The sequence below is a fragment of the Salmo salar genome, chromosome ssa01 (assembly GCF_905237065.1).
Source record: "Salmo salar chromosome ssa01, Ssal_v3.1, whole genome shotgun sequence".
In the NCBI taxonomy this organism is placed as follows: Eukaryota; Metazoa; Chordata; class Actinopteri; order Salmoniformes; family Salmonidae; genus Salmo; species Salmo salar.
This window is the reverse complement of record NC_059442.1, coordinates 93943069-93962198: the sequence shown is the minus strand read 5'-3', so window position 1 is coordinate 93962198 and position 19130 is coordinate 93943069.

Here is a 19130-nt window from a genome sequence, read left to right as displayed (position 1 = left end):
AAATGATGATGGACATGCTTTTGCCTGGGGGACAAATGGCCCAAATGACTGCAGCTGAAGAGACTTCAATGTCTGTATATTGGCATTTTAGATCAGACGTACTGTAGGGGAGAGTGGGGTAAGTTGCAGTGTTGTAAAGTACTTAAGTAAAAATACTTTAAAGTACTACTAAGTAGTTTTTGGGGGTATCTGTATTTTACTATTTATATATTTGACAGCTTTCACTCTTACTTTACTACATTCCTAAAGAGAATATTGTGATTTTTACTCCACTCATTTTCCCAGACAAACAAAGTACTTGTTAAATTTTGAATGCTTATCAAGAGAACAACCCTGGTCATCCCTACTGCCTCTGATCTGGCAAACTCACTAAACACACATGCTTCATTTGTAAATGATGTCTGAGTGTTGGAGTGTGCCCCTAGCCATATGTAAATGATGTCTGAGTGTTGGAGTGTGCCCCTGTCTATCTGTAAATCACATCTCAGTGTTGGAGTGTACCCCTGGCTAAAAAACACAAAAATGGTGCTGTCTGGTTTACTTTAAGTAAGGCATTTGAAATGATTCATACTTTTACTTTTAATACTTAGGTATATTTTATCAATGAAATGTACTTTTCATACTTAAGTATATTTAAACCAAATACTTGTACACTTTTACTCAAGTAGTATTTGACTGGGTGACTTTCACTTTTACTTGAGTAATTTTCTATTAAGGTATCTTTACTTTTACTCAAGTATGACAATTTAGTACTTTTTCCACCACTGGTAAGTTGAGCCAAAGGGGTAAGTTGAGCCACCCTTGTCTCAAGGAAACCATACACAAAATGTATCATGTGACCAAACACTTAGGAAGAGGTCATCATTTCATGGAGTCTGTGAAGGAAGAAACCACATGGAAAACATGATACACAAGTTAGGTCCATAAAACTGATTTTCATCAAGCCAAATTAATATATTGTGTTAGAGGTTTCATGATGCTCGTATCTTAACCAAAGTTGATAATTTTAAGATTGTTTCTATACATCAGTTGGGGTCTCTATAAACTTCAATATGAGGTCTTACACATAGCATTTAAGTGCACCCTTCTAGCTGTGTGGGCTAAAATGTTCGCCATGGGGTAAGTTGAGCCAATGGTTGAGCCAATAACAAGTTGAGCATATTGAAGTGTTTTCTTCCCTGGCATAATGTAAGGCATTATCGCTGGGATATGAGGTAACAACAGGGCATGGCCTATGTTAAAAGTGTTTTAAAAGTATTTGTTAGGTGTTAAGTCTGTCTTAAAAGATGCTTAACATGATAAAATCCAAAAAAGTGATTGTGTTGAATTGTGTTTGGGAAATAAAAAAGTCGTGATAATATTTCATTAATTACTGAAATGTGTAGGTGGCTTAACTTACGCTGTTCCGTGGCTCAACTTACCTCATACCCAAGGTGAGTTGTGCCAAGAGACCACTTTTTAGAACAAGCTATGTTTTAAAAACTGTGGTGTTTACATTCATTCAGAATATTTCCAGGGATACACAACATCCTGAAATATACTGTAAATATCTTTATTTAAAATAATACTACATTTCCCTTGATGGAGTGATGCTGAATATAAAAAAATGTCTCAACTTATCCAACTCGCTTCTACTGTAATGGAGTCTTTTGAAAACTGAGCCAGAATGAATTAAAGATGGAGCTAATGATTTGTGGCTCAAGCTGTCATTGGAGCATAAAAGTTTAATTGACATTTTTATATTGAATAATGTGTTATTTGAAGTTGAACAGCATGACTGCATGGGTGTCAGGATCACAGGTGGACTCGCTGTACAGACTCCTGTCTTATTACAATGATGTATCTCTTTCCTTTTCTTTGAAAAAATTGATATATGTATATATATATTGTATATATCGAGATGTTGAAGCTTTCAGAGGCTATTATGCTTTTGTAAATTAAGATTAGCATTAAATAAATTGTAGAGCCATGCTATCTCACTTCTGCCCGGAAAAATAGATCACATCTCTGTTTCCCCTGCAAGCTTCCAAAATGGCACCATATTCCCTAATGGGCCCTAGTCAAAAGTAGTGCACTATGTGGTGAATAGGGTGCCATTAAGGAAGCAGTTCATGTTCCTTTGACTGATGGTTATGTTTTTTGAGCGGTTTGCTTTCAAATTTGTGTACAGAGTCCCAATGAAAGCCAATGAAAGCCAGACCTGTCAGAACAGATAAGATGGTTGGATGTTCAGAGCAGACAGGAACTACAACCCACACCTTATTTTCTTTACTGATAACAGTTAAATACAGTAGGTTTGGTAAACAGTCATGTGTGTGTCTACATGTTTTACTATACTTGTGAGTACCAGTAGTCTTCACAGGAATAGTAAACCAACTAATATTCAGTGTTGACATTTTTCCTGTCCTCACTTGTAAAAAGCCTATTTTAGGCTTAGGGGTTAGGTTTATGCTTAGAAATAGGGTTACGGTTAGAGTTAGGGGTAGGTTTAGGGGTTAAGGTTAGGGTTAGGGTTAGGATAAGGTGTAGGTGTAGGTGGTTTAGGTTTAGGCTTATGTTTATGCTTAGGCTTAAGGTAAAGGTTAGGTTTAGGTTTAAGGTTAGGGGTCAGGGAAAATAGGATTTTTGGGAATCGATTGTTGGTCCCCACAATTACAGTAAAGCGTGTGTGTGTAGAGTGTGCGTGCAGAGTGTGCGTGCAGAGTGTGCGTGCAGTGTGCGTGCAGAGTGTGCGTGCAGAGTGTGCGTGCAGTGTGCGTGCAGAGTGTGCGTGCAGTGTGCGTGCAGAGTGTGCGTGCAGACTGTACATGCAAATGCACGTGTTTGAGTACTTGTGTTTTCTGTGAGTGTTTGTGTGCGTGCATGCGTGGGTGTACGTGCAGACTGTGCGTGCAGACTGTGCGTGCAGACTGTGCATGCAGAGTGTGCGTGCAGACTGTGCATGCTGACTTGTGTAGAGTGTGCGTACAGAGTGGTGCAGAGTGTGTGTGCAGTGTGTAGAGTTTGAGTGCAGTCTGGTGCAGTGTGTGCATACAGACTGGTGTGCGTGCTGAGTGGTGCCAAGTGTGCGTGCTGAGTGGTGCCGAGTGTGCGTGCTGAGTGGTGCCGAGTGTGCGTGCAGAGTGGTGCCGAGTGTGCGTGCAGAGTGGTGCCGAGTGTGCGTGCAGAGTGGTGCCGAGTGTGCGTGCAGAGTGGTGCCGAGTGTGCGTGCAGAGTGGTGCCGAGTGTGCGTGCAGAGTGGTGCCGAGTGTGCGTGCAGAGTGGTGCCGAGTGTGCGTGCAGAGTGGTGCCGAGTGTGCGTGCAGAGTGGTGCCGAGTGTGCGTGCAGAGTGGTGCCGAGTGTGCGTGCAGAGTGGTGCCGAGTGTGCGTGCAGAGTGGTGCCGAGTGTGCATGCAGAGTGGTGCGTATTGTGCATACAGAGTGGTGCAGAGTGTGCGTGCAGAGTGGTGCAGAGTGGTGTCGAATGGGTGTGAAGAGTGGTGCAGAGTGTGCATGCAGAGTGGTGCAGAGTGTGCGTGCAGAGTGGTGCAGAGTGGTGTCGAATGGGTGTGAAGAGTGGTGCAGAGTGTGCATGCAGAGTGGTGCAGAGTGTGCATGCAGAGTGGTGCAGAGTGTGCATGCAGAGTGGTGCAGAATGTGCATGCAGAGTGTTGCAGAGTGTGCGTGCTGAGTGGTGCCGAGTGTGCGTGCAGCGTGGTGCCGAGTGTGCGTGCAGAGTGGTGCCGACTGTGCATGCAGAGTGATGCAGAGTGTGCGTGCTGAGTGGTGCCGACTGTGAGTGCAGAGTGGTGCAGAGTGTGCACGCAGAGTGGTGCCGAGTGTGCGTATAGAGTGGTGTAGAGTGTGCGTGTAGAGTGGTGCCGAGTGTGCATGCAGAGTGTGCATGCAGAGTAGTGCAGTGTGCATGCAGAGTAGTGCAGAGTGTGCATGCAGAGTGGTGCAGAGTGGTACAGAGTGTGCGTGACGAGTGTGCGTGCAGAGTGGTGCCGAGTGTGCGTGCAGTGTGTATGTGGAGAGTGGTGCAGAGTGTATGTGGAGAGTGGTGCAGAGTGTATGTGGAGAGTGGTGCAGAGTGTATGTGGAGAGTGGTGCAGAGTAGTGCCGAGTGTGCGTGCAGAGTGGTGCAGAGTGTGTGTGCAGAGTGGTGCAGAGTTTGCGTGCAGAGGAGTGGTGCCTAGTGTGCATGCAGACTGGTGCAGTGTGTGCATGCAGAGTGTGCGAGTTGAGTGGTGCAGAGTGTGCGAGTAGAGTGGTGCAGAGTGTGCGTGCAGAGTGATGCCAAGTGTGCGTGCAGAGTGGAGCCGTGTGTGCGTGCAGAGCGATGCCGAGGGGTGCTGAGTGTGAGTGGTGCCGAGTGTGAGTGCAGAGTGGTGCAGAGTGTGCGTGCAGAGTGGTGCCGTGTGTGCGTGCAGAGTGGTGCCGAGTGTGCGTGCAGAGTGTATGTGGAGAGTGGTGCAGAGTGGTGCCGAGTGTGGTTGCAGTGTGGTGCTGAGTGTGCGTGCAGAGTGGTGCAGAGTGCATGCAGAGTTGTACAGAGTGGTGCAGAGTGTGCGTACAGAGGGGTGCGGAGTGGTGCTGAGTGTGCGTGAAGAGTTGTGCCGTTTGCGCGTGCAGAGTGGTGCAGGGTGGTGCAGAGTGTGCGCGCAGAGTTGTACAGCGTGTGCGCGCAGAGTGGTGCAGAGTGGTGCCGAGTGTGCGTGCAGAGTGGTGCCGAGTGTGCATGCAGAGTGGTGCGTATTGTGCATACAGAGTGGTGCAGAGGGTGCGTGCAGAGTGGTGCAGAGTGGTGTCGAGTGGGTGTGAAGAGTGGTGCAGAGTGGTGCCGAGTGTGCATGCCGAGTGTGCATGCAGAGTGTGCATGCAGAGTGTGCATGCAGAGTGGTGCAGAGTGGTGCAGAGTGTGCGTGCAGAGTGGTGCCGTGTGTGCGTGCAGAGTGGTGCCGAGTGTGCGTGCAGAGTGTATGTGGAGAGTGGTGCAGAGTGGTGCCGAGTGTGGTTGCAGTGTGGTGCAGAGTGCATGCAGAGTTGTACAGAGTGGTGCAGAGTGTGCGTACAGAGGGGTGCGGAGTGGTGCTGAGTGTGCGTGAAGAGTTGTGCCGTTTGCGCGTGCAGAGTGGTGCAGGGTGGTGCAGAGTGTGCGCGCAGAGTTGTACAGCGTGTGCGCGCAGAGTGGTGCAGAGTGGTGCCGAGTGTGCGTGCAGAGTGGTGCCGAGTGTGCATGCAGAGTGGTGCGTATTGTGCATACAGAGTGGTGCAGAGGGTGCGTGCAGAGTGGTGCAGAGTGGTGTCGAGTGGGTGTGAAGAGTGGTGCAGAGTGGTGCCGAGTGTGCATGCCGAGTGTGCATGCAGAGTGTGCATGCAGAGTGTGCATGCAGAGTGGTGCAGAGTGGTGCAGAGTGTGCGTGCAGAGTGGTGCAGAGTGTGCGTGCAGAGTGGTGCCGAGTGTGCGTGCAGAGTGGTGCAGAGTGTGCGTGCAGAGTGGTGCAGAGTGTGCGTGCAGAGTGGTGCCGAATGTGCGTGCAGAGTGGTGCCGAGTGTGCATGCAGACTTGTGCAGAGTGTGCACGCAGAGTGGTGCAGAGTGGTGTCGTTTGTGCGTGCAGAGTGGTGCCGAGTGTGCACACAGAGTGGTGCAGAGTGTACACGGAGAGTTGTGCGGAGTGTGCGTGCAGGGAGGTGCAGAGTGTGCGTGCAGAGTGGTGCTGAGTATGCGTGCAGATTGTGCGTGCAGAGTGGTGCAGAGAGTGCGCGCAGAGAGTGCGCGCAGAGTGTGCGCACAGAGTGGTGCATTGTGTGTGTCTCCCTCTCTAGGCCTTGCTAACCCTATATTTCACCATGTTTGTCTTGCAGTATCTCATTAGTACCTCTCTCTATTCTGTCCAGGTATGTGCTGTCCATAGAGACTACTAGCCACCATTCTCTCCACAGAAAGGTAATCTGGTGTGTTTGATACTTGCAGGAAGGCTAACAACCACTAACAGACTAAACAGAACAGAGCTCTGACTTTTTAAAGCCTAACTAAGCATGTCAGATGAATGATATTCTCTTTTGTCTGTTTGCATTTGAAGATAAATATGAGCTTAATCACCAAGCTGTTTCACCTGTCCTGGGTCTCTAAGGGACTTATCCTATCACTCAGCAATAACATCTATTTATTTATCAACTAACTACTATGGGATGGCAAGGAAGGGAGGATTTTGTGTGTCTCTGTGTGTTTTGTGGATTAAAATGTAGTGTATGTGTCAGTATTTGTGGTGCAGGGTGTCGGGGGCAGCAGGAGGCTGGCTCCTCTCATTTCTATGTGCCCAGACATTAGTGGGGCATTCTAACTGAATAAACAGCCATCAATACCATGCTGTGGGCTAGAGGCCTACACACACACACACACACACACACACACACACACACACACACACACATACACCCCAGTGCCAAAGCCAAGAGTCACATGGAAACAAAGCTACAGGCCACTATAGAGAGCAGCTGCTGCGCTCCCTGCCCTCCCTTGCCCTGCATGGTCCTCCCTTGCCTTCCCTGCCCTCCCTGGCCCTCCCTGGCCCTGCCATGACCAAGGGGTGCGTCTCAAATGACAGGCTATTCCATATATAGTGCTCTACTTTTGACCTGGGCTTGCATATGGAATAGGGTGCCATTTTGGACATAGACAAGGTCTCTGGTGTTACCCCCCCACTGGATGATCCATGAAGGGACAGCTTCAACAACATGGCAGGATCTGTTTGAGATTTGAAGAGTGAGGGCATTCACACAGCCTCCCTATAGGCTATACAAAGACCCCAAACACAACATAGCCCCCTTTGATAAAAACTCCCTACCCCCGCCCTGTAAATGTGACTTCAAATATGAAGCTCCACATGGAGTCTTCACTAACTGACAAGCCAAAGGGCAAGGAGATGAGAGCTGCTTCAAAGCTGCTGGACAGACTTGGCTTCATAATACATGTTTATTTAGAGGCTGAGTTATATTAGCAGAGTGGCAATGAGACGTGTATAGTTTAGATGGGCTCTCTATAAAAGATGGAGATGGGAGGAAGGGTAATGGGGAGAGATTGTGAGTGTTGGCTGGGGTAGGGATGTGGCTGCTGGGTAGGAGAAGGGGAGCATATGGGCTGCGTTCTGAGGGGCTTGGCCCACCTTTATTCGTTGTGTGTGTGTGTGTGTGTGCGCATTGCGAGAGGCTTGGCCCACCTTTAATCGCTGGCCACGCCACAACACCCAACTGAAGACACGCGGGCAGTGCCAGGAATCCTTTAAAACATAAAGACAAAAAACATGCGTAATGACATCATCAATAATGTAATGAGAAGAGTAGAGTCTGGTCGCAGGTCTGACGATGCAGAATGACATCATCAATAATGTAATGAGAAGAGTAGAGTCTGGGCGCAGGTCTGACGATGTAGAATGACATCATCAATAATGTAATGAGAAGAGTAGAGTCTGGACGCAGGTCTGACGATGCAGAATGACATCATCAATAATGTAATGAGAAGAGTAGAGTCTGGTCGCAGGTCTGACGATGCAGAATGACATCATCAATAATGTAATGAGAAGAGTAGAGTCTGGGCGCAGGTCTGACGATGCAGAATGACATCATCAATAATGTAATGAGAAGAGTAGTCTGGACGCAGGTCTGACGATGCAGAATGACATCATCAATAATGTAATGAGAAGAGTAGAGTCTGGTCGCAGGTCTGACGATGCAGAATGACATCATCAATAATGTAATGAGAAGAGTAGAGTCTGGTCGCAGATCTGACGATGCAGAATGACATCATCAATAATGTAATGAGAAGAGTAGAGTCTGGTCGCAGGTCTGACGATGCCGAATAATCAGGAATGACGCCAGGACATCATAATATTGTACTAATATAACAAAGCAGCTATGCTTAGGAGGGTTGACACAGCGTTAGAACTTTCCACTGAACATTTCTATAAACCTTTCAAGGAGCCCATTATTAAAGGAACACCCAGTATTTCTCAGCTCAGAACTCTGTCTCACCAAACCACTGAGAAGACGTTTGGTTTTGGCTCTGTTTCAGCTACTGTGTCTGGAACTGGGGCTGGGGCTGGAACTGGAACTGAGGCTGGAACTGGGTCTGGAACTGGGACTGAGGCTGGAACTGCGGCTGGAATTAGGGCTGGAACTGGGCTGGTTACCATTACAGGTCTGTTAGCTGGCTTGGGCCTATAATTCACAGAGGGGAAACAAATTGCTCTCTGGTCTCTTTTTCTGGTCTCTCTCCCTCTGATCTTTCTCTCTTTCTTCTATACCATTTTCCCCTCTGCATGTGTCATTTGTCCATCTATTTCTAACACTTTTGGGTCCATTACCATCAACGACATTTGGGATGTGTGGAGCTGGTTGATTGGTAGACAATGTGTGTACCATTACACCAACAGCAGGGAGATATGCACGCACACCCTTACCCGAAAATGAGCAGAGCTGTAATCAGACTGATTAAAGCTCTGATCGAAGAGAGAGACATTAATTACATACTGGCTAATGCTTTAATCACGAGTGGCATCATTATGAGTGAGAGAGAGTGAGAGAGAGAGAGAGAGAGAGAGAGAGAGAGAGAGAAAATGAATGCTATTTGGCCCTAAACAGAGAGTACACAGTGGCAGAATACCTGATCACTGTGACTGACCCAAACTTAAGGACAGCTTTGACTATGTACAGACTCAGTGGGCCTAGCCTTGCTATTGAGAAAGGCGGTCGTAGGCAGACCTGGCTCTCAAGAGAAGACAGGCTATGTGCACACTGCCCACAAAACGAGGTGGAAACTGAGCAGTACTTCTTAACCTCCTGCCAAATGTATGACCGTATTAGAGACAGATATTTCCCTCAGATTACAAGAAAAATACAGAAGAAAACAGCAAACAATGCAAAAAAAATATATACATGATAATCATTTAAAAAATCTATATATAAACAAAACAAACCATTTTTTTAACAAAGGACATCAAGGGCCACTAAAATCATAACAGCAATGCCAGCTGTATATGTTTGTGTGCATGTCTGGCACTATTATGTGCGTGTTCTTGTATGCGTTTATTTGAATGAGTGTGTGTGTATATGCATGTGTACAAACACCTGCACGGAATCAGCCTCAGGCAAACAGGTATTAGTTGTAAAAACACTGTCCCTCAGTGTCATTCAAACATACCTTTTATTATGTTTTATTTATACTTTTTTTACACTTTTCTTTTTACCATCATTCTATCTCATGCACAGCAGCTCCACTCCCAATTGTCTCCAATGCCACATCCCAGCCCTCAGCTTCCCTCAGCCCATCCCATCTATCTCTACTGGCCACCCACTTCAGGTTTCTATGCAACACATATCTTTCAACTATGATGTGATGTTTAACGTACTATTTCAATCTATCTAATCGAAAAGAATCCACCCGATTGTGAGTTGAAGATAAATACTTTCACAAAACATATTAGTATATTAATAATTGACTTACCCGGTCTCTCCAGATCTCCTAACAATTTAAGATCAAAGCTATGCATTTTTAGCCACTCCTGAACCTGAGACCAGAAACAGGCTACCTGAGGGCAATACCAAAATAAATGGTCTATTGATTCTGTATCCTCAACAAAATCTGAAGAGCTTCGATGATTTTATGCCCCAAATATACAACATGTTGTTGGTGGGAAGAATTCTATATAATAATATATAATAATTTTCTTGCATTGTTTTATATCATCTCATACACCCTGTACCATGGAATCGGTACATCAAAAATCTCTTCCCAACTATTTTGCAATCTGTGTGGCACCGTTGTCAACATTCTGGTCCTCAACTGAAACTGGTTTGCTTTCCTATTTATGCTATTTTTATTCCACCGCCAGTTTTGATCCTTTAAATTGGGCAGACAGACCAGTTCCTTCCTCCTCCCGCTGCCACCTGTCTCCTCCATTTTTGTTGTAATGCTGTAATCAATTGGTTGTACTCTTGGATTGAGCAGACCTTCCCGTACAATTCTGATAACTCCATGAAGGACATAAATTATATTGTAAATTGGATAGAGTTATGAACAAAATACCCTTTTCAAACATCTTTCCTATAAATACAGGTATTTTACCAACCAGCACATTTGAGTTCAGCAATAATATTTGCTCTATCTTTTGAAGGGGATGAAATTGAAATTGTAGCCAGCTCTGCAATGCTTGTTTGAAAAAGTGAGATACTTTGAAAAAAGTATAATTTTCATTTAATCGAAAATGAGACATGGCAATCTGCACAAAGGCAAAAAGGCCATTTTTAAACAATGGATGAGCTTTTCTTAGTAATCTACTTGAGAACCATTTAGGGTTCAAGTAAAACTTTAGAATAAGTGAAGCTTTTAGAGAGAGGTTTAGGGTTTTTATATTTAATAATCTCAACCCACCCAATTCATATTCATTGTCTGGTTTAGCATCCCAGATAAAGTTAAATATTTTTTGCTCATATGATTTCAAAAATGAATCATCAGGAGTAGGCAGTGCCATAAGAAGGGAGGAAGCTGATATATGACTAAGGAGTTAATCAGGGCAATCTTTCCATAAATAGACAAGTATTTACATCTCCATGGTTGCAGGATCTTGTCTATTTTTTACAAGTTTTCTGTTGAAATTAATTGTGGAGAGCTTATTTATATATTTTGTGATATGAATACCAAGTATGTCTACTTCACCATTAGCCCATTTTATAGGTAAAATGCAGAGTAATGTAAAAGTTGTATTTTTTTAAGATCCAATATGTAATATTTTACACTAAATGGATTAGGTTTTAGACTAGAGAGTACAGAAAAGTTATCTAGATATACATTTGAGTCATCGGCATACATGGACACCTTTGTTTTTAAGCCTTGGATTTCTAATCCTCTAATGTTGTTATTGGATCTGATTTAACCTGTTGGGGCTAGGGGGCAGTATTTGCACGGCCGGATAAAAAAACGTACCCGATATAAACTGGTTACTACTCTTGCCCAGAAACTAGAATCTGCAAATAATTTGTAGATTTGGATAGAAAACACTCTAAAGTTTCTAAAACTGTTTGAATGGTGTCTGTGAGTATAACAGAACTCATATGGCAGGCCAAAACCTGAGAAGATTCCATACAGGAAGTGGCCTGTCTGACCATTTGTTGAACTTCTTTTCCATCTCTATCATTTACTAAGGATCTCTGCTCTAACGTGACACTTCCCACGTCGTCCATAGGCGCTCAGAGCCCGGGAAAAAACAGAATGTCGTCATTCCAGCCCCAGGCTGAAACACATTATCGCCTTTCTCAAGTGGCCGATCAAGGGACACTGGGCTTAGGCGCGTGACCCAACCGCCCCCGCCTTTGGGATTTTTTCCTCTGTTTGCCGAAAAGGAGATTCCCTGTCGGAATATTATCGCTTTTCTACGAGAAAAATGTCGTAAAAATTGATTTTAAACAGCGGTTGACATGCTTCGAAGTACGGTAATGGAATATTTAGAATTTTATTGTCACGAATTGCGCCATGCGCGCGACACTTCTTTACTATTTCGGATAGTGTCTGGAACGCACGAACAAAACGCCGCTATTCGGATATAACGATGGATTATTTTGGACCAAACCAACATTTGTTATTGAAGTAGCAGTCCTGGGTGTGCATTCTGACGAAGACAACAAAAGGTAATCAAACTTTTATAATAGTAAATATGATTATGGTGAGTGCTAAACTTGCCGGGTGTCTAAATAGCGAGCCCGTGATGCCTGGGCTATGTACTTAGAATATTGCAAAATGTGCTTTCACCAAAAAGCTATTTTAAAATTGGACATATCGAGTGCATAGAGGAGGTCTGTATCTATAATTCTTAAAATAATTGTTATGCTTTTTGTGAACGTTTATCGTGAGTAATTTAGTAAAATGTTAGCGAATTCCCCGGAAGTTTGCGGGGGGTATGCTAGTTCTGAACGTCACATGCTAATGTAAAAAGCTGGTTTTTGATATAAATATGAACTTGATTGAACAAAACATGCATGTATTGTATAACATAATGTCCTAGGGTTGTCATCTGATGAAGATCATCAAAGGTGAGTGCTGCATTTAGCTGTCTTCTGGGTTTTGGTGACATTATATGCTGGCTTGAAAAATGGGTGTCTGATTATTTCTGGCTTGGTACTCTGCTGACATAATCTAATGTTTTGCTTTCGTTGTAAAGCCTTTTTGAAATCGGACAGTGTGGTTAGATTAACGAGAGTCTTGTCTTTAAATAGCTGTAAAATAGTCATATGTTTGAGAAATTGAAGTAATAGGATTTTTAACGTTTTGAAAATCGCGCCACAGGCTGCCAGTGGCTGTTACGTAGGTGGGACGCAAGCGTCCCACCTAGCCCATAGAGGTTAAACACCTCCCTCTGCAACTGGATCATGAAATTCCTGACTGGCCACCCCCAGGTGGTGAGGGTAGGCAACAACACATCCGCCACTCCTGACCCTCAACACGGGGTCCCTCAGGGGTGCGTGCTCAGTCCCCTCCAGTACTCTCTTTTCACACACGACTGCTTGTCTGCAGATGACTCCAAAACCATCATTAAGTTTGCCAACAACACAATGGTGGTAGGCCTGATCACCGATGATGATGAGACAGCCTATAGGGAGGAGGTCAGAAACCAACCTCTCCCTCAACGTCAGCAAGTAAAAGGAGCTGATCATGGACTACAGGAAACTGAAGGCCAAAAACACCCCCCTTCACATTGATGGGGTTATAGTGGAGCGGGTCAAGAGCATCAAGTTCCTCGATGTCCACATCCCTAAGGACCTATCATGGTCCAAAAACACCAACATGGTTGTGAAGAGGGCACGACAACGCCTCTTCCTCCTCAGGAGGCCTTAAAAATGTGGCATGTCCCTCAGATCCACAAAAGGTTGTACAGTTGCACCATTGAGAGCATCTTGACGGGCTGCATCACCGCTTGGTATGGCGACTGCTTGGCATCTGACCGCAAGCCGCTACAGAGCGTAGTGCGTACTGCCCAGTACATCACTGGGGCCGATCTTCCTGCCATCCAGGACCTCTATACCAGGCAGTGTCAGAGGAAGGCCTTACAAATTGTGAAATACGGCAGTCACCCAAGTCATAGACTGTTCTCTCTGCTACAGCACGGCAAGCGGTACCGGAGCACCAAATATGGGACCAAAAGACACCTGAACAGCTTATACCCCCATGCAATAAGACTGTGTTTATAGTTTATCAAATGGCTACCCAGACTATTTATATTGACCCCCTTTATTATAAATGTATTTATCTTAAAGTTTTTGCACTGACTCTATGCACACTCACTAGACTCTACCCACACACTCACACATATTACACTGACACTCCAAAAAACACACACATGCACATTGACACCACACACACTCACACATAGATACACTTTCACACTCTTCACATACGCTGCTGCTACTCTGTTTATAATATATCCTGATTGCCTAGTCACTTTTACCCTTTCCCACATATACATACGGTATTGCCTCAATTACCTCAACTACGTCGTACCTCTGCACATTGACTCGGTACTGGTAGTCCTTGAATATAGCCTTGTTATTGTTTTTATTGTGTTACCATTTCTTCTTTTTTTTAGCAAATATTTTTCTTACTTTTTAACTCTGTACTGTTGGGAATGGGCTCGTAAGTAAGCATTTCACTGTAAAGTCTACATCCGTTATGTAGGTAGAATGTGACCAATAAAATGTTATTGGATTTTGATAAGGGACTGAAACATGCTACTGAGGAGCTCCACATTAAGAGCCAAACTACAAAGGCAATAAAAGGCAATAAATAAGACCTCAAGATCAAGGGCCATGTTCCCCCTCTGAAGAACATCATGCTGTAAATGAAAATTAAATCCCATTAATAAGAAAATCAACAACAGGTGTTTCTCAATATGTATACTTCCGTGCTCCACACTCTCATGCTCCAAACGCATTCTCCGAGGACGTTCTCTTGAATACGTTCTTGTGAGGACGAGAGTGTGGAGAACACATAAAACATTACGTTTGTGAAGCACTCGCACTCCACCTACTGTATTAACTCACGCTGCATCTCCCCATTCACTGAACCTTCTTCCAGCCAGGACAATGGCAACAAAAGGCGAAACAAGCGTTACAAAAAGCAAACATTTTTCATCATAACTATCAGCTACTGTAGATACAGTTGAAGTCACAACACCCTGTCGTTCTCCACTAACATCAAGGCGGTGACCCGATCCTGTAGGTTCATGCTCTACAACATTCGCAGAGTACGACCCTGCCTCACACAGGAAGCGGCGCAGGTCCTAATCCAGGCACTTGTCATCTCCCGTCTGGATTACTGCAACTCGTTGTTGGCTGGGCTCCCTGCCTGTGCCATTAAACCCCTACAACTCATCCAGAACGCCGCAGCCCGTCTGGTGTTCAACCTTCCCAAGTTCTCTCACGTCACCCCGCTCCTCCGCTCTCTCCACTGGCTTCCAGTCGAAGCTCGCATCCGCTACAAGACCATGGTGCTTGCCTACGGAGCTGTGAGGGGAACGGCACATCCGTACCTTCAGGCTCTGATCAGGCCCTACACCCAAACAAGGGCACTGCGTTCATCCACCTCTGGCCTGCTCGCCTCCCTACCTCTGAGGAAGCACAGTTCCCGCTCAGCCCAGTCAAAACTGTTCGCTGCTCTGGCACCCCAATGGTGGAACAAGCTCCCTCACGACGCCAGGACAGCGGAGTCAATCACCACCTTCCGGAGACACCTGAAACCCCACCTCTTTAAGGAATACCTGGGATAGGATAAAGTAATCCTTCTAACCCCCCCTTAAAAGATTTAGATGCACTATTGTAAAGTGGTTGTTCCACTGGATATTATAAGGTGAATGCACCAATTTGTAAGTCGCTCTGGATAAGAGCGTCTGCTAAATGACTTAAATGTAAATGTAAGTCGGAAGTTCACATACACTTAGGTTTGAGTCATTAAAGCTCATTTTTCAACCACTCCACAAATTTCTTGTTAACTTTAACAAAGTAGAATCTTGGCAAGTCGGTTAGGATAGGTGCATGACAAGTAATTTTTCCAACAATTGTTTACAGATAGATGATTTCACTTATAATTCACTGTATCACAATTCCAGTGGGTCAGAAGTTTACAAACACTAATTTGACTGTGCCTTTAAACAGCTTGGAAAATTCCCCAAAATGATCTCATGGCTTTAGAAGCTTCGGATAGGCTAATGTACATCATTTGAGTCAATTGGAGGTGTACCTGTGGATGTATTTCAAGGCCTACCTTCAAAGTCAGTGCCTCTTTGCTTGACATCATGGGAAAATCAAAAGAAATCAGCCAAGACCTCAGAAAAAAATTGTAGACCTCCATAAATCTTGTTCATCCTTAGGAGCAATTTCCAAACGGCTGAAGGTACCACGTTCATCTCAAGACATCAGTCAGGAAATTAAAGCTTGGTCACAAATGGGTCTTCCAAATGGACAATGACCCCAAGCATACTTCCAAAGTTGTGGCAAAATGGCTTAAGGAAAACAAAGTCAAGGTATTGGAAAGGCCATCACAATGCCCTGTCCTCAATCCTATAGAACATTTGTGGGCAGAACTGAAAAATTGTGTGCGAGCAAGGAGGCCTACAAACCTGACTCAGTTACACCAGCTCTGTCAGGAGGAATGGGCCAAAATTCACCCAACTTATTGTGGGAACCTTGTGGAAGGCTACCCGAAACGTTTGACCCAAGTTAAACAATTTAAAGGCAATGCTTCCATATGCTAATTTAGTGTATGTAAACTTCTGACCCACTGGGAATGTGATGAAAGAAATAAAATCTGAAAAAAATCATTCTCTCTACTATTATTCTGACATTTCACATTCTTAAAAGAAAGTGGTGGTCCTAACTGACCTAAGAAAGGGAATTTTTACAAGAATTCAATGTCAGGATTTTTTAAAACTGATTTTAAATGCATTTGGCTAAGGTGTATGTAAACCTCCGACTTCAGCTGTATTTAGTACCAGTCAAAAGTTTGGACATACCTACTCATTCAAGGGTTTATCTTTATTTTTACTATTTTCTACATTGTAGAAAAATAGTGAAGACATCAAAACTGTGAAATAACACATATGGAATCATGTAGCAACCAAAAGTGTTAAACAAATCGAAATCTATTTAATATTTGAGATTCTTAAAAGTAGCCATCCTTTGCCTTGATGACAGCTTTGCACACTCTTGGCATTCTCTCAACCAGCTTCATGATGTAGTCACCTGGAATGTATTTTAATTAACACGTGTGCCTTCTTAAAAGTTAATAAGTATCGAAGAGTAGCTCTTATTCTGTCGGATCGATAGTCTCAGAGTTTAACCATGTGGTATGGTTAAAAGATTGAGCAATCTACTCAAACCTTAGCCCTCTCGTGGTATTCGAGGTATGCTGGTCTGATAGGATATCCTTCAGGAGGGTGTTATATTCGTAACAGTAGAAAGGGGCTGTCCCATGATGCCAGATCAATGTCTGTGCTCATGGGGCAGGTCAACGGTTTAGTTAAACTCCCAAGGGAGTTTGAGTTTCCTTCAATAAACAGTTTAAAATCACATTGCATAATTTCACAAATAGTTTCATCTTTACTCATTCATTTTATACAACAATTAGATGCAAGCCTCATGACTGAGACTCTTGTATAACTTCTTTGGGATAGGGGGCGGTATTTTGACATCCAGATGAAAAGCGTGCCCAAAGTAAACTGCCTGCTACTCAGGCCCAGAAGCTAGGATATGCATATGATTGGTAGATTTGGTAGAGATTCCAAAGTTTCTAAAACTGTTAAAATAATATCTGTGAGTATAACAGAACTGAAATGGCAGGCAAAACCCCAAGGACAAAACCATCCCCCCCAAAAAAATCATCCTACCACTGATTCAATGGTTGGCACTTTTATAATAGGGCGAAATCGTGCCCGATTGCATTTCCTAGGGCTTCCACTAGATGTCAACAGTCTTTATAAAGAGTTTCAGGCTGGTTTTGGAAAAATTAGCCAGAAATTGTAGTTTTTCTAGGTGGCTCCCATTTTGGCTGTAGTGTTTCCAAGCGCGTGAATGAGAGAGTGTTCTTTGGAATTTTTCTCTGGTAAAGACAATAACGATTCTCCGTCTTAAATTTGATCGTTTATTTGAGTATTAGGGTACTTAAGGTTTGATTATAAACATTGATTGACTTGTTTGGATAAGTTTATTGGTAACGTTTGGGATTCATTTTGTATGCATTTTGAAGGAGGGAAACCGAGTGGATTATTGACTGAAGCGCGCCAGCTAAACTGAGTTTTTATGGATTTAAAGAAAGACTTTATCGAACAAAAGGACAATTTGTAATGTAACTAGGACCTTTTGGAGTGCCAACAGAAGAAGCTATTTCTGACTTTTGTGTCGCAACTCCGTGATTGAAAATGATTTGTTATGCATTTGTGTGCTCGGCACTGTCCTCAGATAATCGCATGGTTTGCTTTCGCCGTAAAGCCTTTTTGAAATCTGACACGGTGGCTGGATTAACAACAAGGTAAGCTTTATTTTGATGTATTGCACTTGTGATTTCATGAAAGTTAAATATTTATAGTAATTTCATTTGAATTTGGCGCTCTGCAATTTCACCGGGAGTTTAGCATCCCACTAATCCACAAGAAGATAAACAGTGTTAAGGTAACGTGGCTGTATTGTCTCTCATGAGTTTCACAAATATTAAACGAAATGGACCGGTCGTAGCTGGATTCTTCCCCCGGTCGTGTACACATTCTCCAAAACATGGACATTATTCAGTTGTCAAGTTCTGTGATGTGTAAGAGGTTCCTTTGTTCTCCTGTGATACTTACTCCCTCTATACTCTGGCCATGAGGAGAGAACTCCTCTAGGAATTTATGACCTGCCAAACAGACCCTGGGTGTAGGGGGAAGAGAGAGAGGTGGTGAGAGAGATAGGGGGATGGTGCAGCGAGAGGGGGGTGGTGCTCGCTGTACCCAAAGAGGGCCACGTCATGATAAGGGTATGGTAGGACAATGACCCAACACACCTCCACACTGTGTAAGGGCTATTTGACCAGGAAGGAGAGTGATGGAATGCTGCATCAGATGACCTGGCCTCTACAATTACCCTACCTCAACACAATTGAGATGGTTTGGGATGAGTTGGACCACAGTGTGAAGGAAATGCAGCAAACAAGTGCTCAGCATATGTGGGAACTCCTTCAAGGCTGTTGGAAAAGCATTACAGGTGACACTCAAACTGGACAGTTTTATCTCTTCAATCAAAAATATTCCATTACCGTACTTCGAAGCATGTCAACCGCTGTTTAAAATCAATTTTTATGCCATTTTTCTCATAAAAAAGCGACAATATTCGGACCGGGAATCTGCGTTTAGGTAAAAAGACGAAAGAAAATAAAGCACGGGGTCGACTCGTGCATGCGCCTAAGCCCATTGTCCTCTGATCGGCCACTTGCCAAACGCGCAAATGTGTTTCAGCCTGGGGCTGCCTCGATATCATTCAGCTTTTTCCCAGGCTCTGAGAGCCTATGGGAGCCGTAGGAAGTGTCACGTTACAGCAAAGATCCTCAGTCTTCAATAAACAGAGACAAGAAGAACAAGATCTTGTCAGTGAGGGCACTTCCTGTAAGGAATTTTCTCAGGTTTTTGCCTGCCATATGAGTTCTGTTATACTCACAGACACCATTCAAACAGTTTTAGAAATCTTAGGGTGTTTTCTATCCAAAGCCAATAATTATATGCATATTCTAGTTACTGGGCAGGAGTAGTAACCAGATTAAATCGGGTACGTTTTTTATCCGGCCGTGTCAATACTGCCCCCTACCCCCAACAGGTTAATTTTTTGGTTCTTCAATGAAACTGGTATACTTTTATTTATCAACATTTTCTTTAAAAATTATGGTCTTTAATGCAGGGCAAGTTCCCTACTTTTTCCCCCTTCCACATTCCTCTTCCATTTTTGTGGTAATGCTGCAAATAGTTGGGTGTAATTTTGGATAGAGCAGACATTTCCATATGTTTTTGTTAGCTGCATGTGTGACAACTCCACCAGTCCTATTTATGATATAATTTCCAAAGATTATATATATTTTTTTA